This window comes from Saccopteryx bilineata, chromosome 1 (assembly GCF_036850765.1).
Source record: "Saccopteryx bilineata isolate mSacBil1 chromosome 1, mSacBil1_pri_phased_curated, whole genome shotgun sequence".
Lineage (NCBI taxonomy): Eukaryota > Metazoa > Chordata > Mammalia > Chiroptera > Emballonuridae > Saccopteryx > Saccopteryx bilineata.
In genome coordinates, this window is record NC_089490.1 from 246,067,621 (window position 1) to 246,094,882 (window position 27,262).

General features: G+C 39.6%; 1 long non-coding RNA gene across 1 annotated transcript in view; it reads left to right on the plus strand.

Annotated features, from left to right (window-relative positions):
• Positions 1 to 27,262, plus strand: part of LOC136311123 (uncharacterized) — a 43,479-nt gene that overhangs the window by 12,236 nt on the left and 3,981 nt on the right. Inside the window, exon 3 of the long non-coding RNA XR_010726688.1 lies at positions 24,658 to 24,824. This is a non-coding gene — a long non-coding RNA (uncharacterized lncRNA). The remainder of the gene's footprint in view (positions 1 to 24,657; positions 24,825 to 27,262) is intronic.

Here is a 27,262-nt window from a genome sequence, read left to right on the forward strand (position 1 = left end):
GAAATCTGATGTTTAAATTATATTACTTTTCAATAATTAAGTTTCATAAGCTCTTCTTATTGTGTATTACTTAGGTTGCTAATTTGCTATTAATTTTATAAATTACAATATATATAACTAAATAATTACACAAACATTTACTTAGCAATAATCATGAAGTTATAAAGTTGTTATCTTTATTATATGTGGCTTAAGTGTCTGTTTGTCACCAATAGCTTATTGGTTGCTTGCGTAACTGTACTAGCCAATGGGGTGAAGTTGCCACGGCATTCAAATAGTCCCGCCTTCTGACATGCCACCTCACAAATTGAGGTTAAAGATTGGAGTAATTATTATGCTGTTAAGAAATCTTAACATCAGAAGGGGTCTTTGCAATGGTACAAGACTAGAGGTTCTCCAATTGAAAAATAATGTCATAATAGCTAAGTCTTTGACTGGCTCCTCTAAAGGTGAAATACATGTCATTCCAAGAATTGATTTGGCTCCATCTCAAACAGGATTGCCGTTTCAATTGAGATGTAGACAATTTCCTGTAAAACTTGCCTTTGCTATGACCATCAATAAGTCTCAGGACCAAACGCTTATGTGTGTTGGCATTTTTTTACCTGAGCCTGCATTTGGACATGGTCAACTTTATGTTGCCTGTTCAAGAGTTCATGAAAGAACGCACGTAAAATTAAAAATAATTGATGGTCCTCTGCAAGGCGAGCTTAAAAATGATGGAAAGATCTACACAAGAAATGTTGTGTACAAAGAGAACTTTGACAAGTGAATTAACATTTTATTATTTAAATCACCTTTATTTATTGAGCTAGTGGTGGCTCTTAAGAAATGTACCGCCAGTGGTTTCCTTCATTGCACTCTACTTTAAGCAATTAAGCAAGTAGAAGGGGGAAACCCCATGGGGCAGTAAGCAAAGGGGCGTCCTCGCCACCTGCCCTGGGTAATTCAGTTTGAATTAGCAGACACATTTGCACAAATCATTTTAATTACAATTTATAATATCTAGAACAGCAGTTATTTTGTATGACCACTGGGCTTTCTAGTATCTTAATATCCTTTTAATTTTTTTATAAATAAATTTTCATTATTTTTAATGGGGTGACATCAATAAATCAGGGTACATATATTCAAAGAAAATATATCCAGGTTATCTTGTCATTCAATTATGTTGCATACCCATCACCCAAAGTCAGATTGTCCTCTGTCACCTTCTATCTAGTTTTCTTTGTGCCCCTCCCCCTTCTCCCCTCTCCCTCCCCCCCCATAACCACCACACTCTTGTTCATGTTTCTTAGTCTCATTTTTATGTCCCACCAATGTATGGAATCATGCAGTTCTTGGTTTTTTCTGATTTACTTATTTCACTCCGTATAGTGTTATCAAGATCCCACCATTTTGTTGTAAATGATCCGATGTCATCATTTCTTATGGCTGAGTAGTATACCATAGTGCAACATCTTCTTTTTTTTATTTTTTTTATTTTTTTTTATTTTTTTTAAATGTCCATTTTATTTCTCATTATGATTTTTTTTAAATAAATTTTTATTAATGGTAATGGGATGACATTAATAAATCAGGGTACATATATTCAAAGAAAACATGTCTAGGTTATTTTGTCATCAAATTATATTGCAAACCCCTCGCCCAAAGTCAGATTGTCCTCCGTCACCCTCCATCTAGTTCTCTGTGCCCCTCCCCCTCCCCCTAACTCTCTCCCTCCCTCCCTCCCATGTCCTCCCTCCCCCCCCACCCTTGGTAACCACCACACTCTTGTCCATGTCTCTTAGTCTCATTTTTATGTTCCACCAATGTATGGAATCATGTAGTTCTTGTTTTTTTCTGATTTACTTATTTCACTCCTTATAATGTTATCAAGATCCCACCATTTTGCTGTAAATGATCTGATGTCATCATTTCTTATGGCTGAGTAGTATTCCATAGTGTATATGTGCCACATCTTCTTTATCCAGTCTTCTATTGAAGGGCTTTTTGGTTGTTTCCATGTCTTGGCCACTGTGAACAGTGCTGCAATGAACATGGGGCTACATGTGTCTTCACGTATCAATGTTTCTGAGGTTTTGGGGTATATACCCAGTAGAGGGATTGCTGGGTCATAAGGTAGTTCTATTTGCAGTTTTTTGAGGAACCACCATACTTTCCTCCATAATGGTTGTACTACTTTACAGTCCCACCAACAGTGAATGAGGGTTCCTTTTTCTCCACAGCCTCTCCAACATTTGCTATTACCCGTCTTGTTGATAATAGCTAATCTAACAGGAGTGAGGTGGTATCTCATTGTAGTTTTGATTTGCATTTCTCTAATAACTAATGAAGCTGAGCATCTTTTCATATATCTGTTGGCCATTTGTATCTCTTCCTGGGAGAAGTGTCTGTTCATGTCCTCTTCCCATTTTTTTATTGGATTGCTTGTTTGTTTGTTGTTGAGTTTTATGAGTTCTTTGTAAATTTTGGATATTAGGCCCTTATCTGAGCTGTCGTTTGAAAATATCAGTTCCCATATAGTTGGCTGTCTGTTTATTTTGATATCAGTTTCTCTTGCTGAGCAAAAACTTTTAATTCTGATGTAGTCCCATTCATTTATCTTTGCCTTCACTTCTCTTGCCATTGGAGTCAAGTTCATAAAATGTTCTTTAAAACCCAGGTCCATGATTTTAGTACCTATGTCTTCTTCTATGTACTTTATTGTTTCAGGTCTTATATTTAGGTCTTTGATCCATTTTGAATTAATTTTAGTACACGGGGACAGGCTGTAGTCGAGTTTCATTCTTTTGCATGTGGCTTTCCAGTTTTCCCAACACCATTTGTTGAAGAGGCTTTCTTTTCTCCATTGTGTGTTGTTGGCCCCTTTATCAAAGATTATTTGACCATATATATGTGGTTTTATTTCTGGGCTTTCTATTCTGTTCCATTGGTCTGAGTGTCTATTTTTTTGCCAATACCATGCTGTTTTGATTATCGTGGCCCTATAATATAGTTTAAAGTCAGGTATTGTAATGCCCCCAGCTTCATTCTTTTTCCTTAGGATTGTTTTGGCTATTTGGAGTTTTTTATAGTTCCATATAAATCTGATGATTTTTTGTTCCATTTCTTTAAAAAATCTCATAGGGATTTTGATGGGAATTGCATTAAATTTGTATATTGCTTTGGGTAATATGGCCATTTTGATTATATTTATTCTTCCTATCCAAGAACAAGGAATATTTTTCCATCTCATTGTATCTTTTTCGATTTCCCTTAACAATGCTTTGTAATTTTCATTATATAGGTCCTTTACGTTCTTTGTTATGTTTATTCCTAGGTATTTTATTTTTTTTGTTGCAATCGTGAAGGGGATTATTTTTTTGAGTTCGTTTTCTAATATTTCATTGTTGGCATATAGAAAGGCTATGGACTTTTGTATGTTAATTTTGTATCCTGCGACCTTACTGTATTGGTTTATTGTTTCTAATAATCTTTTTGTGGAGTCCTTCGGGTTTTCGATGTATAGGATCATATCATCAGCAAAAAGTGATAGCTTTACTTCTTCTTTTCCGATATGGATGCCTTTTATTTCTTTGTCTTGTCTGATTGCTCTGGCCAGAACTTCTAGCACCACGTTGAATAAGAGTGGAGAGAGTGGACAACCCTGTCTTGTTCCTGATTTAAGGTAGAAAGTCCTCAGTTTTATGCCGTTTAATAGGATGTTGGCTGATGGTTTATCATAGATGGCCTTTATCATGTTGAGATATTTTCCTTCTATACCCATTTTGTTGAGAGTCTTAAACATAAAATTGTGTTGTATTTTATCAAAAGCCTTTTCTGCATCTATTGATAAGATCATGTGATTTTTGTTCTTTGTTTTGTTGATATGGTGTATTACGTTAACCGTTTTGCGTATGTTGAACCATCCTTGAGATTCTGGGATGAATCCCACTTGATCATGATGTATTATTTTTTTAATATGTTGTTGTATTCGGTTTGCCAGTATTTTGTTTAGTATTTTAGCATCTGTATTCATTAGAGATATTGGTCTGTAGTTTTCTTTCTTTGTGCCATCCTTGCCAGGTTTTGGTATGAGGGTTCTGTTGGCCTCATAAAATGTGTTTGGAAGTATTGCTTCTTCTTCAATTTTTTGGAAGACTTTGAGTAGAATAGGAACCAAGTCTTCTTTGAATGTTTGATAGAATTCACTAGTATAACCGTCTGGGCCTGGACTTTTATTTTTGGGGAGATTTTTAATAGTTTTTTCTATTTCCTCCCTGCTGATTGGTCTGTTTAGGCTTTCTGCTTCTTCATGACTCAGTCTAGGAAGGTTGTATTGTTCTAGGAATTTATCCATTTCTTCTAGATTGTTGTATTTGGTGGCATATACTTTTTCATAGTATTCTACAATAATTCTTTGTATATCTATGATGTCTGTGGTGATCTCTCCTCTTTCATTTTGGATTTTATTTATTTGAGTCCTGTGTCTTTTTTCCTTGGTGAGTCTTGCCAAGGGTTTGTCAATTTTGTTGATCTTTTCAAAGAACCAGCTCCTTGTTTTATTGATTTTTTTCTATAGTTTTTCTGTTCTCTATTTCATTTATTTCTGCTCTGATTTTTATTATCTCCTTTCTTCGGCTGGTTTTGGGTTGTCTTTGTTCTTCTTTTTCTAGTTCCTTAAGGTGTGAAGTTAAGTGGTTTACTTCGGCTCTCTCTTGTTTGTTCATATAGGCCTGAAGTGATATGAACTTTCCTCTTATTACTGCTTTTGCTGCATCCCAGAGATTCTGATATGTCGTATTTTCATTTTCATTTGTCTGTATATATCTTTTGATTTCTGCGCTTATTTCTTCTTTGACCCATTCATTTTTTAGAAGTATGTTGTTTAGTTTCCACATTTTTGTGGGTTTTTCCCCCTCTTTTTTGCAGTTGAATTCTAGTTTCAAGGCTTTATGATCAGAAAATATGCTTGGTACAATTTCAATTTTTCTAAATTTGCTGATATTGTCTTTGTGGCCCAACATATGGTCAATTCTTGAGAATGTTCCATGTACACTAGAGAAAAATGTATACTCTGTCGCTTTGGGATGAAGTGTCCTGTAGATGTTTATCATATCCAGGTGTTCTAGTATTTCGTTTAAGGCCACTATATCTTTATTGATTCTCTGTTTGGATGACCGATCTAGAGCCGTCAGCGGTGTATTGAGGTCTCCAAGTATGATTGTATTTTTGTTAGTTTTTGTTTTAAGGTCAATAAGTAGCTGTCTTATATATTTTGGTGCTCCTTGGTTTGGTGCATATATATTAAGGATTGTTATGTCTTCTTGATTCAACTTCCCCTTAATCATTATGAAATGACCATTTTTGTCTCTGAGTACTTTTTCTGTCTTGTAGTCAGCATTATTAGATATGAGTATTGCTACGCCTGCTTTTTTTTGGGTGTTGTTTGCTTGGAGTATTGTTTTCCAGCCTTTCACTTTGAATTTGTTTTTATCCTTGTTGCTTAGATGTGTTTCTTGTAGGCAGCATATAGTTGGATTTTCTTTTTTAATCCATTCTGCTACTCTGTGTCTTTTTATTGGTAAGTTTAATCCATTTACATTTAGTGTAATTATTGACACTTGTGGGTTCCCTACTGCCATTTTATAAATTGCTTTCTGTTAGTTTTGTATCTAGTTTGATTCTTCTCTTTTGTTTTCCTATCATTTGTTTTTGTTTGTTTGTGTTCCATACTTCTTTCCTCTGTTGCTACCTTTTTAAAGTCAAGTGTTTTTGTGGTGGTTTTTTCAAGGGTGGTTACCATTAAGTAATGAAAAGGGTACCTACCATATTCATTGTAGTACCCTATCTTATAAGTATTTCTGCACTTCATCATCCTTTGCTACTGTTAATCTCCATCCTCTCCCCCCTTTTTTTCCTTTGTTGTCACAGTTTCAGTTTGGTTTTATTGTGTTCTTGGTGGAGCTGTTACTTGTGGTGTTGTTTTCTTTTGTTCTTTGAATCTGGTTGGAAAACCCCCTTTAGTGTTTCCTGGAGTGGGGGCTTTCTGTTGATAAATTCTCTCATCTTTTCTGTATTTGTGAATGTTTTTATATCTCCTTCATACTTGAAGGATAGCTTTGATGGGTATAGTATTCTTGGCTGAAAGTTCCTCTCTTTCAGGGCTTTAAATATTGGGGTCCACTCTCTTCTAGCTTGTAGAGTTTCTGCTGAGAAATCTGATGATAATCTAATAGGCCTTCCTTTATATGTTGTACTCTTCTTTTCCCTGGCTGCCTTGAGAATTTTTTCTTTGTCATTGGTTTGTGTCATCTTTATTATGATGTGCCTTGGAGTGGGTTTGTTGGGGTTAAGAAAACTTGGTGTTCTGTTTGCTTCTTGAATTTGAGGCTTTAGTTCCTTCCACAGGCTTGGGAAGTTCTCGTCTATTATTTGTTTGAGTATATTCTCCATTCCATTTTCTTTCTCTTCTCCCTCTGATATACCTATTATTCTTATGTTATTCTTTCTGATGGAGTCAGACAATTCCTGTAGGGCTTTCTCGTTTTTTATTATTTTTGAGTCTCTTTCTTCTTCTCTCTGTTGTGCCTCAAGTTGTTTGTCTTCTATTTCACTAATCCTATCTTCAATCTGGGCTGTTCTGTTAGCTAAGCTTGTTACCTCGTTTTTCAGCTCGTGAATTGAGTTTTTCATTTCTGTTTGATTTGTTTTTATAGTTTCAATTTCCTTGGTAATATATTCTTTGTGTTCATTGAGTTGTTTTCTGATCTCCCTATATTGCCTTTCTGTGTTTTCTTGTATATCTCTGAGTATTTTTAAGATTTCTATTTTAAATTCTCTGTCATTTAGCTCCAAGGCTTCCAATATGTTAAGTCTTTTCTCCATAGATTTTTCCACATCTATTTGTGTTACCTCTCTTTCTTTTGTATCCATAATATTCGATTTCCTCTTTCTTATCGGCATCTGAGGGTGGTCTTATTGATAGCACTAATTAGAATTAATAAAGAGTAAAAAGTAAAAAAAAAAAAAAAAGGTAAAACACCCCACAAAAAAAAACAGTAATAATTTATTATTTCCCCCTTTTTTTCTCTCTTCTCTTTCCCTCCTCTCCCCTCCTCAGGGAAATATCGTGCCTATAATGGAGGGCCTGATTTGGGGTGAAGAGTTCAAGGGGCAAAAAAAAGGGAGTAGGGACCTACTAAATGCAAAAAAAAAAAAAAAAAAAAGGAAGAAAATCTTAGACAAGCATAAGATGATTTGCTTGTATGTGATGGTCAACTAAGAGATATAATGAGAGGGATAAGAGGGAACCAGAAAAAAGGACCAAAAAAGAATAATAAAGAAGAAAAAATAAAAATAATAAGTAAAAATCTGTTGTATTAAGTGGAGTGAAGACTAAATACAATGGAGACCTTGGGTTGGGAGGACCCAAAATGCCACAAAAATAAACAAACAAGAAAAAAAAATAAAAACAAAAGCAAAAAAGAGAAATAAAGCCAAAAAAAAGCCTTGAGTCCCAAATTAACTAATTTGTTCATGATTGAGGATTATATGGGAGGAAAGTAAAATGAGAAAAGAAAAAACGAATAGAAAGGAAAAAATAAGAAAAAGAGAAAAATGAAGGAAGAAATAAAATAGGAAGAGAAAAAAACAAAATAAAGCAAGACAAAAAAAAAAAAAAAAGAGGAGAGAGTGAGAGTTAGGTGTTTTGGAGTATAACCTTAAAGGAGGGTGAGGATGAAGAAGAAAAATAAAATGCAACACTCATGGGTAGTGTAGTTCAAGAAAGGGGAAGCATAAGATGGGCAGAGAATAGAAGGACCGAGGTGGAGGAAATAAAGGCAAAAAGATAGAAGAAACAAACAACAACAACAACAACAACAACAAAATAGTGGATCAAGTTGTAAAGTCTGTGGGTTTTTCTTGATTTTGAGAGGTTAACTTCTTCCTTTTTCTTTTCTCTCCCTCTTCCTGGTCGGTGACTTTGTACCCCAGGCTCTGCCCCTGTGTCACTCTTAGGTAGGGATTTGCAGTTGATGGGATTCTATGGCAATGTCATATAATTGGCTTTAGTCTTGCTGGAAGTAAAGGCTTGTTGGTGTTTGCAGGGTCCAACGATGAGAGAGTTTGCTTTCCTGGATTCTCTCTCCTAGTCCCCCCTTTCTGAATTAGCAGCCTGGTGATCCAGCTATAAGGCTGCAACTGCTTCTGCCTGGGGAGTAAGAGGCTCAAAGAGCTGGGAAATCCCCACTCTATCCCCACTCAGTGCAAGGCTTTGGGAAAGGCTCTGAGAGTCAGGGCCTCCAGTGTAATCAGGCGGGGGTGGGAGTCAATTGTTGTCAAGGTGACTGTTCAGCGCCTATCATTTAGTTGGACCTCTCAACCCAGGCTTTCCACACTTTGTAGCCTGTTTTTGCAGGGAAGAAGAGGCACTAGTCTCTGCTTACGACTAGTGTAGTATAGACCTTATTATCTGCCAAGTCCTTCTTGTTAGCGTTTATCCCTAAATATGGAGGCTCTATTAATCAGAAGTTGCCCCCGCCCCTTTAGCGAGAGGCACTAAAAAATATCACGCCTGTTGTCTTGGAACGCTGAATTGAGAGAGATCTTATTAATTAGAACCGAGGGTGCGCAGATTTCATGGGTTAAGCTAGTTTCAGTGATTGGGTCTCAGCTGTGCTTCCGAAGGTATTTTAGGCTGCCTGCGCGCGCCCCTCCCCCAACGCTTGATTGTTAGCTTGAATGGCTGGGTGAGGTGCCCCGCCCACGGAGAGAATCTCCCAAGCCTCTCCCGCTCGCCCCGCTGCTGGCGGCTGGACCGCACCAGGCGCAGGATAATGGAGCCCCCTGGGTGTGCGGGCCAGCAGGGCGCCCTGGGCGCGTGGAATGCCCAAGGCACGCGCGTGAATGGGGCGCTCCGGGCACCGGTGGCCGGCGACCCCCACTCGCAGTGTGCGGGCCGCTGGGAACGTCAGCGGTGCTCAACCGGGGCGCGTGCGCGGCTGCTCGTGGTGGCTCGCGGCGGCGGCTCGTGGTGGCGGCTCGCGGCGGCTCGCGGTTCCCAAGTATATGGGCTGACTCACCACAGGCGCACTTCCTTGCGGTTTGAAAGATGGTCCCTGTGGTAGATTCCTCCGCACCCTCGTCTCTCAGATTCAAGTGATAACAGTCCTTTCGCTACCAGTTTGTGTGGAACTCCGGAATGCTCCGAGGATAAATTTTTCTGTTTCTAGTTGATAAATTTGTTGTGATTTAGGGGAGAGCTGTCGGACGCGCTGCTCACGGCGCCATTTCCGTGACGTCACTCCGTGCAACATCTTCTTTATCCATCTTCTTTTTCTATTTTTTTTATAGTGATTAAAGCCTTTAATCTTGGCCAATACAGCAAGAATCCATAAAAAAGTAGTGTCCTTAACATGTTCACTAAGTCCAAATTGGCACCAAAACCATTCCAAATCCCTGCAAATGCAACCCAACCCCAGTTCAGTCCCTTAGGAGCTGTCATAAGGAGCAGGAGTCCAGGAAAAGTCCACATCCAGGAAAAATCCGCATGGCACTGGAATTGTTGTCACAATTCTACACTTTGCAGCTCACGTCCAAGTCCCAATGACTGCTGCTTCTAGCTGGTAATGATTCAGGTAGACGTGAAAAGCCATCTGCAGCATGTGTGGAGATGGAGCTTCTGTTCTCCTCTGCCTGGAGAGATGAGACCAGGTTGTTTTTCCCTGGAGCTCTGTGACTGTGGCATGGTATAGAGAACCTTGGGATACACTAAGCTGGGTGGCAAAGGTAAATTCATAATAGAAGTTGGCAAAAGGGGGAAAGAGAGCTCTAAATTAGGAGTAGTTCCCAGCCTGAAATATGAGTGGGGCATTGAGGTAGGAAGAATAAAGGAAACACTATATATTAAACAAAGCAGCAGAAAATAGAACTATCAACACCCACAACAGGGATCTTCGAGGGAAGAACAAAAAACCTGACTATTCAGGCAAGACATTGTTAAGTGGCCCTTGTGCAAATGAGATCAATTTACCTGCTTCTTGGAAGAAATACCCTAGGCTCGTTCACAGTGTTGTAGATGGAGCCAATGGCCCTGGGCACCTTCAGCCTTCAGTGGCAAACCCCAGCTTTCTGGGCAAGGTTAGGTCATAGGTGGCTGGAGCAGGGCTGGAAGAGACTGAACTCTCCCTTAGAGGAGTGAGAGGGAAGCCTACCTTCGAGTGTCCCTTTTTCCTCACAGCAAAGGCATGTAAGCCTGGCAGGCTTTAGCTCAATAACCTTCCTATTCACTATTGAAGCAGGACCCAGATGGAAGCCTATGAGACCCCTTTGGGGTGTTGGAGCCTTTAAGGGTATATCCTAAAAGCTGGTAGTTCACCTGATCTCTATTGGGCTTTTTCTGCCTCTTGGTACCTTAAAAGCCATGCTCAGAAGATCTCGCTGAGGGGTTTGAGGGTCCCCATCTGCCTATATAAACCTTTTCTACATATCTGGAGCTATTTGGAAAGAGACAAAACAGTGTTATTAGCTGGATCAAATAAAAGGAGGTAAGTGTTTGTAGGAGAAAAAGATTTGGCATCTCCTGTTCATCAGCATTCAAAAGAAATTTTAAAATTTTTAAGTAAAAAGCATGATATGGTAGACCATAGGAGTTCCAGGATATGACTCCCCCCCTTTTAAATTTTTTAAAATTGACCTTAAAATATTTTCTGAGTACACTTTAATAATACCTTGACTTTAAAGGTTGTAAGAAATACCCATAATTCGAAAGGTTTGACAAAATACAGTAAATGCTTTTGCTACATATGCAGGACCATTGTCAGTTTAACCAGTTTAGGAAATACAATAATAGAAAAATGCATACAGACAATGAGCTATAACATGCTTAGCAGCCTCTCCTGTTCTGACAGAGGTTACTATAGATCCAGAATAGGTATCCACTGTAACGTGGACATAGGACTGTTTGCCAAATGAAGGTATATGAGTAGCATCCACTTGCCAAAGTTGTCCTGGTAGGAGTCCTTGAGGGTTAACTCCAAATGAAGGGACATATTGTAGTATAGGACCTTTTGGACAGGATTTACCAATCTGTTGCTGCTTCCCGAGAAAGTTGAAACTGTTTACACAGGGCTGCAGCATTCTGGTGATGAATAGTATGATACTGAATTGCTCGATCTGTCATGGTTGCTCCAAATAATTTTCTTTTGGGTAGCTTGATCAACAAGGGCATTCCCTTGTGCTAAAGCTCCAGGGAGCATGGAGTGAGCTCAAGTATGTCCTATAAAACATGGAGCTCTATGTTGACATACAAGTCTTTGAAGAAGGAGGAACTGATGAAATAGTTCATCAGCAGTTGTCCCTAAGACAGCAGTCTTTATAGTGGAAACAACCATAAGTAAATATTTGCTGTCTGTATATAGATTAAAGGAGAAATATGGCAAATGCTGAAAAGCATGATAATGGCATATAATTCTAGTCTTTAAGCTGATTTTAAGTTGACTGTTTCAGTATAAAGTTGTCCATTGATTTGCAGATGCGATTTGCCATTTAGTGGAAGTTTCCTAGAGCCGTGTTGATCCTTTGAAAAAAGGAACAACCATAATTTTGAGGCTCAAAACCTATAAGCTGTAAGGGTCGCCTATGCTCCTTGATAATCCAGGAGGCAACAACATCAAAATATGGAAGTGTATTCCATGGGCTATTAGATGGTTCAATGTGCCCAAGCTGTAGCTGCTCTGCCTTTTAATTTTTTAACTTAACATTCTGAACATTGCATTACACAAAAAAATATACTGTATATTTTTATTTTTATGTATAAAGCACAGATATATATACAACATATAAATATGTATTCAATATATATTAAATATTAAAATTTTACTTGGTGGGGGGACAGTGAGTCATTAGGAGGAAGAAAGTCTAAAAGAGTTTCTGGATGTTACAGTAATATAATGTCATAGTAATTAGATATATAGAAATATAGAAAAATATAGAAGATAATATAGAAATAAGAATATGGGATATATATAGAATATAATATAGAAATATAATATTGAAAGCCATTAAGGCAAGTGAATAAGGCTATGCCTTCTGAGTGGGAACTAATCTAGTACGTACAGATATGATAGGCAAGAATATCCCTTTTGTGTGGAGCCCAGCTAGTATGTGTGTGAAATTATATAGATAAAAAAGAGCTCCCTGCTAGAAACTCCCTAAAAGTGGCTTGATGTGATATATTTTAATATTAAGATATATTGAATACATATTTATATGTTGTATATATATCTGTGCTTTATACATAACAAGAAAAATATACAGTATATTCTTTTGTGTAATGCAATGTTCAGAATGTTAAGTTAAAAAATTAAAAGGCTATTATGATATAACTTAACTTTATAACTGCATGATTATTGCTAAGTAAATTTTTATGTAATTATTTAGTTATATAAATTGTAATTTATAAAATTAATAGATTAACAACTGTTAGAAGGCATAGGCCAGAAAAGGTACTTAAGGTAAGGGGCTTCCCTGCTGCAGTTAGTCACCCAGACTCCAATATTGAACATGGACTGTCTCCATACTGCTCTGACCAAGGACAGCTAAGAGGATCAAGCCAGTGGGGCCCCCTTAAACTGTACCCAGGCATGCCACAGGATCTGTGAGTAATAAACTGCCTGTGTGATTCTTGCAACTAACTTGTGTGTTGGTCATGTCTTTCCTAAGGTGGCGACTGGTCTTGGTACGATAAGTAGAATCCTCATAGCCGCCTCAAGTACAGTCTGGAAGAGGCCACTAGCCCCGCTGTTAAGCAGGAGTGTCCCACTGTGTGGGGAAGTCGAATTAGGGACGCCTGATTGATGTAGAGCTCGGGCTCTACTGGGGCACCGGGGGTGATAATTAAAAAAAGGTTGGGAAAGTAATTTAAAATATGTTTTTCAGAGAAATTGAAAGAAAGAAATAGTTCATTTTTATATACATCATCCATATTTATCACTTCTGATGTTCTTCATTCCATGTGTAAGACCTGTGTCCCCAAGCCTAGAGTCTCTTGCTGGGGAAAAGTCAGGAGGTAGTTATTTATCTTGGGAGAGGCAATCTGGTCCCTCCAGTCTTTTGCCTGCACAGTGGTCTGCAGAGGAAAACTGACTCCCCTCTCTTTGGTATTCACCTTGGGTGCCTTTTAGCACATTGCTTCTTGTGCTCTAAGTCTGCACTATTCTTCCATGGGCTTGCTTTTTTCCAAACTTTGTTAAAATGCATAGTAGCCTATTCGGATCACGGCCATTCTCCTTGTCCTTTTGGGGCTTACAATATGACCAACTGCTTTGTTCAATAGAAATTCATGTAGCCTTTTAGATGGGAATGAATTTAACCTTTCAACCATATTCATCTAATTACTTTCCCCAATCTTTCCTCCCATCTTTAGAAACTTAAACATACATAAATCCTTTTGATATTCACTTGTAAATTATGCTTTTCAATCCAATTAGATTACAGATATAAAGATTCTCATTCATGAGAATGTGAGGGAGAGATGTCCATTCAGTTTGAAGCTGAACTTGCCTCAGACGCTATTGTAATAAACAAATGCTTTTTGATTTTTTCTGGTTTCTCCTATGGGTGATATTTAGGAATTAATAGGTATTGTTACCCCAAATGGCACTTGGGAGATACATGTCAGAGGAAGCAAGAGAACAAAAAGAGCAGCAGTGAATTAGTCATAAACCTGGGGTGAACTCATTATTCTACAAGGACTGGATGGTTGAATGGAATGGTGCTTGAATAAGTGCTTTCTTTCCTGGTCTTATCTCCAGTGATTTTAGAGGAAATCAGTGGGGAACAGCAATTATACAACCAGCTGGGTTGATGAGCAATCCCAGATGCCAAGTCACCAAGCAAAACTCCCAAGACAGCATGGACATGGCACTAAATAGCTTACCCTTCAAGAAAAGAGCTCAAAATACCTTTCCTTGACACGACAGAATATGCCAAATTGACCTTTTGTGTGATTGCATTGTCTCAGTCTTTTCTAATAGGTGAGTTTTGAAGCAGTCCATTTGAATACAGTGTTCTTTTAGGCTTAGAGGTATGGAAAACAACAAAGATCATTTTCTTTTGAGGTTTAGGTGTTTGCACTGGAGTAGTCCCATAATTTTCTGTAATGCTTTTATTAGCTAAATTATGAGACAATCACTTTTTTTAAAAAAAAAATGAGAAGCTTATATAATATTACAGAAAAAGCTTCAAAATGGAAAGCTGATAAGCCTCTTTCCAAATGTTAGACCTTGAGACCCAGTCATTTAGTGCTCTGACACTCTGGTTGGTGATAATACCATTGAACCTGAATGGTTATTGTGATAATTTCAGTTTTATAACATAAAACTAAAGTACAGTTCAACTGAATGTAGTATAATAACCTGAACTCAGTCCCAAGCCAAGTAATTTTTTTAGTATCCACTTTATTTTTTCACAATAGTTCAAAAAGTTAAGAACAGAGAAATGCACAATTAAAACCCAACATTACTATAAAATATTACAAAAAATATTTTTGAAGGCTCACAAGAATCTATTTTTTTTTTAAGTGAGAGAGAGAAACAGACAGACAGGGACAGACAGGTTGGAAAGCAGAGAGAGAGATGAGAAGCACCAATTCTCCATTGTGGCATCTTAGTTGTTTATTGATTGCTTTCTCATATGTGTCTTAACAGGGTGTGGGGGGCTCCAGTCGAGCTACTGACCCCTTGATCAAGCCAGCGACCTTGGGCTCAAGCCAGCAACCTTGGGCTTCTAGCCAGCGACCTTTGGGCTCGAGCCAGGGACCATGGGGTCATGTCTATGAATAAATAGGTTTTAAAGCAAGAAACTTACTAAATAAAACTAAGTGTATTTATATACATACAATGAGATTAACCAAAATGAAATTTTTAAAGATGTGTATCCAACCTTAATTCTTTTTAATGGAGAAAACAAAGGATAAAAATGTTTACTTGGCCAAGGATGAACTGAACACATGCTTGATTTTCCACTTCATTCCTTAACATATGTGTGGGCTTCAAGAGTCTCTTATGTTTGTTCCATATCAACATAACAATGGTATCTGGGCTCTTAACAGGCTTCACTTGAATTTTAAATCCTATTTTTCAGGTTCAATGTTTTTAAGCCTCCACAGTTGTCCTAATTTTGAGCATTTGAAATTAAAAAAATCTTTTGTTTTCCGAGATAATAGCACTGTTTTCCTACAATAAGATTAAACTGTTTGTAGCACATTACCGTCTTACATAAAACCATCAAAGCCTTTGGCACAACCAATGAGCATTTAGACTGCCAATTGCTTCTAGTGGGTGTTAACTATAGTTTTTGCAAGAAGGAAGTTTTTATATCCTAATTAGTTCATTTTTTTGGCCTGAGGTTATACTGCAGAAGTGGAAAGGAACAAAAAAGGAAGAAGAAAGAAGAAAGAACAAGGAAAAACATTCTGGTTTCCTAATATCTCCCCATATATCATACTTACTAAGAATAGGGCCACCATCAGTTCTCAACAGGGGTGCTATCGGCATTAGGATGTGACAGTTTTTCATCAGCCAGAATGTCACATGCACTGAGGGTTTCTGGTCCGCACATACTAAATGCCTGGGGCTGTCCCCAGTCATTATGACAATCAAAATGCACCTCCACACATTTCTAAATGTCCTCCTGGGAGCAAACAACCCCCATCTAGAAACCTAACCCTCAGAAGAGGAAGAACTAATTTATTTTTTAATGTATCTGTTTATTATCCACATACAGAGGATGACTTCTACATTATTCTCAAATTATAGCCAAAGTTTCCCAAAGGTTAATTTTTTTTAAGGGTAACTCAGGTCCACATTTTATTTTTACTCCACCCCACACTTAACATAAGCTCTAAAAAAAATGTTTTTTAAATTCTTAGTATGGGCAAATGAAGTGGTTTCCCAGTGGTAAACTGAGCTGGTATACACACACAACAGCTGGGTGACTCAGTCACGTAATTCTGTGCAGGGAAAGGATACATGGCAAGTTTGTGAGAAATTCAGTTTTGAATATATAACATCACACCTCGATCAGAACTTTCAGAGTTCAGAATTGTTCACTAAAATGAGCCCAATAACCCCGCAACTTCTCTTGTCTTAAACATTAGTCTTAAAGATGAACACTAAGTAGAAACAACAGAATAATGAATGAAAATATTAACCAGTTAGATTTGACAAGATTATTGCACTTCAATTAGTGATGACAATACACTGTACAAAGGTTTGCTTCCCAAACGTGTCAAATGAAATCTCCAGTCACCTCACATAGCCCTTGTCACCTAGCAATCACATACTATAAAGGATACTCTGTATTAATAAAACATAGTCTGTAGAACTTAGTATAATTTCATCTAGAAAAATTTTGTAACCAGCCATTCCAAGAAACACAAACCTCACACGCATGCTCACCAATAAAGGAAGAAAAATAATGAAGAAGCAAAAAACTTACCAATGACTTGAAGAAACACTAGCAGATACTTCAGTACAACAGCCGAGTCCGAGTGACTAAGTTCATGTTTTTTCTTACAGACTCTTGTCAGGAATCTCAATACATTCTAAACTATTGAAGCATTTCTCTGCAAAAGCATTCCAGTTTTCTAGACTTAGTGTCAGAATAAAATTTAATAAGTGTTAAGCTGAAGATATTAGTAAGAGACTCAAATATAGTTTAGGGAGAAATTTCTATATACTCTAAACCCAATTTGAAATGTCTAAATTTTTAAGTTTTTTTTCTCTAAAAGATATTGGTAGAGCAAACAAAGGCATAACTATGTTGTTACATTTCTTCTTCCCATCATTTAAAAATTTTTAGATTTTATTTATTCATTTAAAAAACAAATATACTTAAAAATAAAATGATTTTCTACTTTATTTTTAAAAATCATAAATTCAGGAAAAGAATATTGGAGTCACATCCAAATATTTAAAATCTTACAATTAAAATTTACAGCCCTGGCCAGTTAGCTCAGTAGTAGAGCATTGGCCTGGTGTGTGGATGTCCTGGGTTTAATTCCTGGCTAGGGCACATAGGAGAAGTGACCATCTGCTTCTCCACTCCTCCCCCTCTTGCTTTTCTCTGTCTCTCTGTCTCTCTGTCTGTCTGTCTGTCTCTCTCTCTTCTCCCCTCCTGCAGCCATGGCTCCATTGGAGCACGTTTGCCCCAGGCACTGAGGATGGCTCCATAGCCTCCACCTCAGATGCTAAAAAATGGCTCTGGTTGCAATGAAGCAAGGGCTCTTGATGGGCAGAGCATCGCCCCTTATTGGGCTTGTTGGGTGGATCCTGGTTGGGGTGCATGCGGGAATCTGTCTCTGCCTCCCCTCCTTTCACTAAATGTAGAAAAATATTTTAAAAATTACAAATGGTGAAAATAGTTGTTTTTATATTGTTTAATGATCACTTACCAATCCCAAAATTATTAACATTGTTTATTTTATATTTAATAAGTTTTTAAAAATACCAATATCCCTATACCAGAAGGTGATTTTATCTGCTTTCAAAATACCTTTCAAATTCTGTGTTTCTGACTGGCTTTTGGAATACACAGAAAATAATTAGAAAACATCTCATTGAATGAAATATATTAAATGCTGTAATAAGCAAGAAATCCTTTTCTAATGAGAAAAACTTGTGCCAAAAAGTCTTGTCACTATGTAAGTGAGCAAGTAAATTCTCTCTCTTTTTTAGCAAGAGAGACAGAAAGAGGGATAGGGATAGGCAGGCAGGAAGGAAAAAAGATAAGAAGCACCTGTGCTTCATTGTGGCACTTTAATTGTTCATAGATTGCTCTTTCATATGTGCCTTGATCAGGGGACTACAGCATAGCAAGTGACCCTTCAAGCCAGCAACCTTGGGCTCAAGCTGGCGACCTTGGGGTTTTTTTTGTGTGTGTGTGTGTTGTTTTTTTTTTTTGTATTTTTCCAAAGCTGGAAACGGGGAGAGACAGTCAGACAGACTCCCGCATGCGCCCGACCGGGAACCACCCGGAACACCCACCAGGGGCGAAGCTCTGCCCACCAGGGGGCGATGCTCTGCCCCTCCAGGGCATCACTCTGTTGCGACCAGAGCCACTCCAGCGCCTGGGGCAGAGGCCAAGGAGCCATCCCCAGCGCCCGGGCCATCTTTGCTCCAATGGAGCCTTGCTGCGGGAGGGGAAGAAAGAGACAGAAAGGAAGGAGAGGGGAAGGGGTGGAGAAGCAGATGGGCGCTTCTACTGTGTGCCCTGGCCAGGAATCGAACCCAGGACTTCTGCACGCCAGGCCGACGCTCTACCACTGAGCCAACCGGCCAGGGCCTACCTTGGGGTTTTGAACCTGGGTCTTCTGCATCCCAGGCCGATGCTCTGTTGTGCCACTTCACCATTGCCTGGTCAGGCAGCAAATAAATTCTTTCTTTTTTTCCCTTTCTCTCTCTCTTTCTCTCTTTCCCTCTCTCCCTCCCTCCCTTCCTCTCTTTCTTGTTTTCTTCTTTTGTCTTTCCTTCATTTCAAAATCCACTTTTCCTAATGCATGTCTCTCAAAACTGGAATTGAAGAGCTAAAGTGGGAGAGGAGGAGGGAACAGTACAAACAGAAAACAAAGAGAGAGAAACTTGCAGCAAACAGACAGTTTATAAAGTCCACTGTCAAACTCTAAGGTGGTAGAAGCTGCTTAAAGTAATTTAATATGGTGCAGGAGCTCAGGTTTATACTGTGGTGTAAGGGTCCAGGAGAAATGTACCACCTGAAACCAATTTGCCTTCGCCCTGCACATCCTGCTTTCCGCTCCTCCCCCACCCCCTCCCCAGCCTCCCACGGGAAGGGGCTCTGTCCATTCACACTCTGACACTCCTGGAGGCCTTCTAGACATGTAGAGCAAGTGGGGAATTTTGAGTTTTCTGTATCTCCATCCCCATCCCTGGGAAACAGCCCTGAATCACTTGCATTTCCTGATGTGTGGTGGTGAAGTTATGGGGGAGGGGCTCAGCAGAAGTAAAAGGCAGACTGTTCTTTTTTTTTTTTTTTTCCTAACACGAACCAGAATCCAGTCCCTGGAAGCCAATTTTGAAATTGAGGCAGATAATGTTTTCTGTCTCCTGCTATTATTTTCCTCCCCAGCATGTGCTGGGTGGAGATAGTCTGGTGAATAATTATCTGACTGCATAAAGCTATTAGGCCAGGCTCTCAGGTGAGGTACACAGCTGCGCCAAAGACCAGATAACAGCGAAGGACCGTCACTCAGGGCCTTGGCGCGTCCTACGTCTCCACCACGGTCGAGCTGTGGAGAGAAGATAGGGCCCAAAGTGCAGTGGTCCCAACTTCCCACGGTCAGCCAGAGACACCGGAGTGTGGCAGACAGCAAGCGAAGTTATCCAAGAAAAGACCCACCGTAACTGTGCTAAATCAGGTATCTGCTAAGACTCGAAGACTGGGATAGTTCTGTCCTGCATTTCCTCATGTGTCTGAATCAATCAAAATGATACTTTTTTTTTTTTTTGGCCAGACGGACAAAAAATAGTTTTTGGTGTGCTGCAGAATTTTTAGTCATTAGTTTAGTGTGCCAAGAGATGATATAGGTGGGAATTCGCTGGTTTATGTGATATAAGTGTTTGGTGGCACCTGAACACGTCCTGTCTTAGCACAGGTTTGTACTGATGCCTGAGGAGACAGAAAACATGACAAAGGCCGCAGTGAGATAGGAGATAGATGCTTCGAGAGAAGAATGAGCCGGAGCTGAAGAGACTCAGACAGGAAGATCTGATGTTCTGGGGGGCTAACTGAAGAGAAGTAGCAAGAAGACCTGTGGTGCTGGTACTGAGCACAGAAGAACTCGCAGCTGCTGGGTCGGGGGCTGCCTCCTGCGAGGCTGCTCTGGCCCATAGTGTGTCCATGCTGGTCTTGGCTGACGTTAAAGGAAGATCTTATTTGTCCAGTTATTTATCCTTAAGATATAATGTCAGCAATTTTTTTATTTGGAATATTTTGAGGAAACCATCTGTGGACAAGAATATGGCTCAAGGAATTTTTATAACAAGCTATTTTGATAACAACAACAAAAATCATTAAGGCAAACATGGATGTTTCACTCTTTTTCTCCTACTTTAATTTAAGACAAATTAAATGTTTACCTATTATCCAAGGCGAACACATATAGATCCGTTGCACCACTGGATAAGAAAATAACTATGAATGAGAGGGTAGGAGCAGTTTCCAAAGCTTTGCTATGATGTAGAGCAGATAGCAGATTTTTTTTCTTTTTAGGAAAATAGCTTTAATTGCAGTTTTTTGCATTCATCCAAAGTGAGACTACTATTTTCTGAGAGTGTTTCAGTAGAACTCTTTCATTTAGACATGAGCACTGCCTGTGAATCAGAAAACTGGACCCCGGTTTAAGCTTTGGTGACAGTCTATGGGCCCTTAGGAAAGGTTCTAACTCCTTGGCGCCTGCTTTCACATCTAAAACGTGGAGAGTAGCTTACATGTATTCTAAGACCCCTTGTAAGGACGATAGTCTGGAAATCTATACTTCCTGACAGCTCAGAGGAAAAGACTCATAGATACCATGTCTTCAGTACATCTTGTTGGTTATGAGGAATAAAATAATTAGGATAATACTGTGGTTGGAGTAATGAAGACATTTTTGTATTTGGAAACAACCAAATACAGTGTGTCCATAAAGTCATGATGCACTTTTGACAGGTCACAGGAAAGCAACAAAAGACGATAGAAATGTGAAATCTGCACCAAATAAAAGGAAAACTCTCCCAGTTTCATACTTATTCAGTGCAGTTCGATGTGGGCTCATGCACAGATTTTTTTAGGGCTCCTTAGGTAGCTATCCCGTATAGCCTCTATAGACTCCTCACTGACTGATGGCCTACCAGAACAGGGTTTCTCCACCAAACTGCTGGTTTCCTTCAACTGCTTATCCCACCAAATAATATTATTCATATGTGGTGGCGCTTCGTTATAAATGCGCCGACATTCACGTTGCACTTTGGTCACAGATTCGAATTTAGCGAACCACAGAACACACTGAACTTTCCTCTGTACTATCCACATCTTGACTGGCATGGCCGTGGGCTGCTCTGCTGTACTCACGGTGTTATGTCATCATCTGCTCATGCACACATGCTGCCACATCATCCTACAGAAACTGGGAGGGTTTTCCTTTTATTTGGTGCAGATTTCACATTTCTATCGTCTTTTGTTGCTTTCCTGTGACCGGTCAAAAGTGCACCATGACTTTACAGACACACTGTAGAAACAGAATTTGTAACTGTGTCTTAGTGAGGATCTAGTTACGGACCTCCTTCCCTGGCCAAAGGAGCACGTATCAACATTTTCACTGTATAATTTTCAAAATATGTGAAGACTAAAGATCTACTCCTCAAAATGGCACAGTAATAATTTTGGAGAAGGTAAACAAAATGCAATGAAACCGACAGGGCACCTCAGCGGGCAAAGAGGTACCAGGATGAATCGTCTTTATAGGCAAGCAGGTGCGTGAAGTGTGGGACCTGCCGGTCTGGTCTGCCTTTGCCAGTGACAAGCTGTCCGATGGAAGGTGAGTCCCTCAGCCTCTCCATGTGTCAGTTTTCTCGTCTGTACAAGAAGGGATTGGAGCAGATGCATCCCCAACCACTTACAGTTTTAGAGTCTTATGAGAAGAGATTTCAAAACAGCCAATTACGAATTAGAAATGTAAACAAATTGTACAGATGCATATTTTAAATCCTTAAGAGAATAAGGTCTTCAAAGACACTCATTTACATGTAAACTACTTACAACTTAATTAAAACTCATAGAGTCACATAACTTTAATCATGAAAGAGATCTTAGTCCTAACTGTTATAAAACTGCATCATAATTGTTTATGAATGTCCCCCTTTCCTTATGAGTTTGTTGAAGGCATAAACAGCTCTTTTGGGGTTTTTGTTTTTGTTTTGTATCATAGTACTTAGACCACTACAGATCTAGAGTCAGTACTAAGTAAAGATTAATTAAATAAATTCTGCAGCTAAAAAACAAAAAGCCTACTAAGCTGCTCAAAGCCACACAGATAGCTCGAATGGAGTTTCTGCCTTTGTGAGACCCAACCCAAGGAGGAGGATTCTTCTTTAAGGCCAAATTGAGATCATTTTTTCAATTAAAAATAAATCAGTCACAATGGCATATTTTCATGAAAACAGGCCTTCTCTATCTAGACTTTAAAGCAGGCCACATAAAACTGAGCAGACAGAAAAATGCCCAGTAACTACTCAGCAACTATTCACTGGTTGAGTTAGGCCTAAATCACATTATCTTCTTCAAAGTGAAAAAAATTGTGTGACTATGATAGCTGTATTGATAAATAGGGCCTGTAGGGCATAGGAACTACTAAAATGGAAGTGAGCACACAGGAGAATTGGAACATAGAGGTGAACACCGGTGCCCGCAAAAGTAGGGGACGTTATCCCAGGGAAGGTGAAGCTAGAACTTAAAAGATCATTTTAGCAGACAAGGAAATGGTAAAGGACATTTCAGAGTGACAGAACGACCTTGGCAGAGGCATGAAAAAGTAGGGCAAAAGTGCAAAACGTCCTCTGTGGATGAAGCAAAGGGCAGGGCGGGAGACTGACGACAGGTAAGCAATGGTTGTGAGAGAGATGGGTTGGGGGCCCAGGGTGAAGAATGCTTATGTCATAAACTAGCAGCCTGTTGGCCTTCACCCAGTGCTCCCCATGGGGCCTACCGTTTGGGTAGCATGCCCATCGCTATCTATAACTGATTAGACTTGGTATAGACCTGGCGCGAAGTCACTCCCTCCTTTAGCTCGACCACAGTTCGGCAGATTTTCTACCCTAGATATTTCCCTTAAGCAATGTGGTTGGTGATTGTGTGACCATACGGTGTTGTACACTGGATCAAATGGCCATGCCAACATGACCTCATGTCAGCTCTGACCTCATGCCAAGCCAAAACCACAGCAGGTTCATGCTACAGAGCTGCAGAAATGCTTGCATGTAGCGCTCGTGGATAAGAAGACAGGGCTGTCCTGCTGAGAGAGGTGGAAATGAAGGGACATGCAATCAGAGTGAAGATGGGAGAGAGAGCTGTGGGTGGAAGGCCACAAAAAAAGACGTGAGGGGATCGCTTCTGAGAGATTGGACACTTAGGCCAAATGTAATAGAGACATCAGCCAGATGAGGACTTGGTTTTATTCATTAGATCTGACAATTTTAACTGACCTCAAAAAAAAAAAAAAAGAAAAAGAAAAAGAAATATGGCCTCAGGGATCATGCGACCAGAATCTTGACACTATTATATAGAGTTCTGGTGCTCAGGGAGTGTAGGAGACATAAGACAAATGAAATCTTATGTAGAAGACATAAGACAGTGATGATTCACCTATCAAGTGGTGAGGCCATGGGAAATGGTTGCAAGGACCAGGGGATTCAAAATGTGTCCAAATGGGCCGTCCTTCCCTAAGTACATTGTGGTGGGATGCTCTTTCCTCCACTAGATTTCCCTTAATTTGAAAAGGGGTTGAGCTCTGTGTTCTCCTGGGATCTGTTGCCTTCTCTTTTCTTAATGATCACAGCTAACACTGTTGATGTCCCATCTACATCACCTATGCACAACTCAGCAAGTCCCCACTTAGTCTAAGAAAGTAGGCTTACAGCTGTGCATCGCAAAACACAAAGTTTATTCTTGTATTATTATTTATGGATTATTATTGTGTTATTTCTCATATTTCTCTTACTTTTGCCCCAACCTGTAGGTTGAAAGATAAGATGTAGGATCTCAAAAAACTATCCCTTTGAAAGACACTTGTATAGCCTCTGATTGTGGAGAGGCAGAGTGAGGTGAGCTAGGTTTTACATTGTGACTTTTCTGTCATTGGGAGTCTCAGAGCGTGGTTCTGCTCTGTGGAGGCTGCGGCTGCAGAGCTCACAGAACAAAAGCCGAAAACATGACAAGATTTCTTTTCTTGTGGCCAGCACAGCAGTTGATGTCTTATCCACAGCAGTCCTTGGTTTTCCCTTTTATCTTGTGATAATTACTTCCCAACAAAGAGCAGGAAGAGTGGGTGTGACCAGCGGTCTATAGGAGCATGTCTGTTATCCTTAAGAGGGTCCACAACAAAGATGTATGCCCAGAGGGTGTTGTGGTTAAAAATAAAAAAGCATCTTCCAGGTCCAACATTAGAAAAATGGGAAATGGTTACATAAAATATGGTCTATTCATAGACTGTTGGAAAGCCACTAAAAATTACATTCATGGTATAGAGTGAGAAGTCAGGATGACATTTCCTACAGGGTGTGGGGTGGTTGGCAGGGGAACTAGAGGGCTTCTGAGAGCTGATAATATTTTATTTCTTCATCGGAGTGCTGGTCATGCAGGTATATTCACTTTGTGAAATTTTATTGAGTTGTACTCTTTGGATATGCTCACTTCTCTGTACATATGATATACTTTAATAAATATTTAACTAAAAAAAGAGGGTTCACAAGGTATTCGAGACTGCTGTTTATTATAATAGCGCATTCCCATTAGTTCCCCTCTAAGGATCTTTGACCTAAAATTTTCAGGAGAACAGTTTCTGCTTTTAAGACAGTAGAAATCTTTCACATTTTCCTTCTTTCTTTTATTTTTTCCCAGTTTTGAAGGAGAAATGAGAAAGGAAGAAAACAAGCAATGAGTGATGACCAAAGGAAGGAAAAAACACAACGAAAGAATGTCCTCTGAGAAAGCTCAGAGCGGAGTATTATTTGTTTATTACTGCCTGAGATACAAAGAAACTTAAAACAATAGAGCTGCTTTCTGTGGTGAGTATATTAATCAAATACACCAAGTCTGGCCGCCCTTTGCTTACCACCAGGGTGCACCATCGCACACGCCATTCCCAACTTCTAATAAGATCAGTGTTTTTAGCTCTGAATAATTGAGCTCAAGCCACTTTTAAAAGAATATGGGAAGGGGGTGGACTTCTAAGACCTCGTTTATTTATTTATTTATTGTTGGGCAGATAAAATGTATTATACTCACTTTGTTAAAGTGGCACTACCCATGTGGAGGCTGTCGCCCCAGGTGATATTAATGTGTGTTGGGGGGCAGGCAGAATCCTTGTAGCCTTGGTTTTGGGATTAAGCCTGTCCCACCCTTTTTGGTATGAGGTGGTACAATCCTATCATGCCTCAGAGAAGTGACTTTGTATTAGAGACTTCCCTATTATGTATATTAGATTAAGGGTTTGGATTTCTACACTATAAAATGGGGCAAAACGAGAGTTTGCGCTCTCGGTTCCTGGGATTATTAGCATTAGAAGAGAGAGCAGAGCAGAAAGCAGAGAAAGGCCACGTGGAGGAGGCCAGGAGAAGCAGCCAAGATGGCAGAGTGCTGAGTGAGAGGCCAGTTTGTGCAGTTTGACGCTGGAGAAGGAAGGAGATGGGGAACTAAGGAGAATAAGTCTGGTGAGCTAGAAACCTTTGATTCTAGGATACTTGGATAAGTCAGTAGCTTTGTGAGCACTGAATGTGAGTGGGTTTTAGAGCCTAGTGTGTATTTTTACTTGCCCGCCGGGTGCAAGCTAGAATTAAAGATGACAGCCCATCAGTTTTTGGCTCCGTTGTTTCTTTACCGATGGTCCGAATCCAATGCGAACCTGCATGGGCCAGGCGGCTGTGATAGTGGCCGTGGCTACTGGCTTTACATTTATTTTTTTAGTGAGAGGGACAGACAGGACAGACAGACAGGAAAGGAGAGAGATGAGAAACATCTATTTTTGCTACTACACTTTAGTTGTTCATTGATTGTATTTGCATATGTATCTTGACTGGAGGCTGCAGTTGAGCCAGTGACCCCTTGCTCAAGCCAGCAATCTTGGACTTCAAGCCAGCGACCTTGGGCTTCAAGCCAGCGACCATGGGGTCATGTCTATGACCCCAGCAACCCTGCGCTCAAGCTGGATAAGCCTACACTCAAGCTGGGGACCTGGGGTTTTTAAGCTGGGTCCTCAGCATCCCAGGCCGTCACTCTATCCACTGCGCTACTGCCTGGTCAGGCTAATACACTATTTATTATAGCGCAATTCTCAAAGTCCCTGGATTTTAAAATTACATTTACAGTCTGTTCCAATACAGCATGTATTTTAAATGCAAATCAACTCATATGCAATTGGTAATTAGAAAATGATGTCAGCCCGAAATACAAACAAACTGGCCCATTGTAGTCATTGTTTGAAATGATCAAAAGTAACCTTTTTCACAGTTAATTAAAACGGAACTTTAATGATATCTGAAGAGGTTGAAAAGATAAAGCTAAAAAGTCTCAAATGTTTTTCCTTAGTACAATCTAGTGGCTGGTTTAGTGGCCTGAAGACTTGCTATACTGTCCTTTATGCTAAATTATTCCCTTCTTTCTTTCCTTCCTCCCTTCCTTCCTTCCTTCCTTCCTCCCTCCCTCCCTCCCTCCCTCCCTCCCTCCCTCCCTCCCTTCCTTCCTTCATACCTTACTTTCCCTCCCTCCCTCTCTCTCTCCTTCTCTCTCTCCCTCCCTCCTTCCTTTTCCAGAGTGGATTAGCTACAGAGGTAAATTCTGCACAAAACCAGACCAGACATTGAATATGGACACTTTTTGCATAAACCTTTTGTACACAAGCTTCTTAACGTCTCAGTTGCTTACTCCTCTACATGACATTTCTGTGGATAAACTCTCTCAGATATTGATTTAATGGGAGTAAATGAAATTTTAATGGTAAACAGGCTTTGTGGGAGCTGCATACAGCACAGGCTTCAGGCAGAATGTAACACGGAGGTGATATTGTCCTCGACTGCCTTTCTGTACATCTGAGGCTTAGTAAAAACCATTCTTGTTTTCATGCGTTCATAATGCATCAAGTACTACAGGAGCTTGCATGTTACCTGCTAATTGCATTCTGGGGCTCTGAAGGAAGAAAATGTCATCATTGAATTAACATCTTATTTAAAAGTTCACAGTGAGGAAACGTAGGTCAAATAAGTTTATAAATATGATATATATGTTTGCTCACTTATAGTTTGCATGGAGTATGGGAGAAAGGCTATAAACTGGCAAAGTCATTATAGCCCAAGGCTTAGTTTTAAGACTAAGTCTTTCCCACCCTTTTAAAACTAAGATCTTCTCAACACTAAGCTTTTCCCCACACCCTTAACTGTTGCATGATATGAGGAACAGTCATGTTGCACTCTTATGAGGAATCCCATTTATGCCTCAGATAAGTGACTTT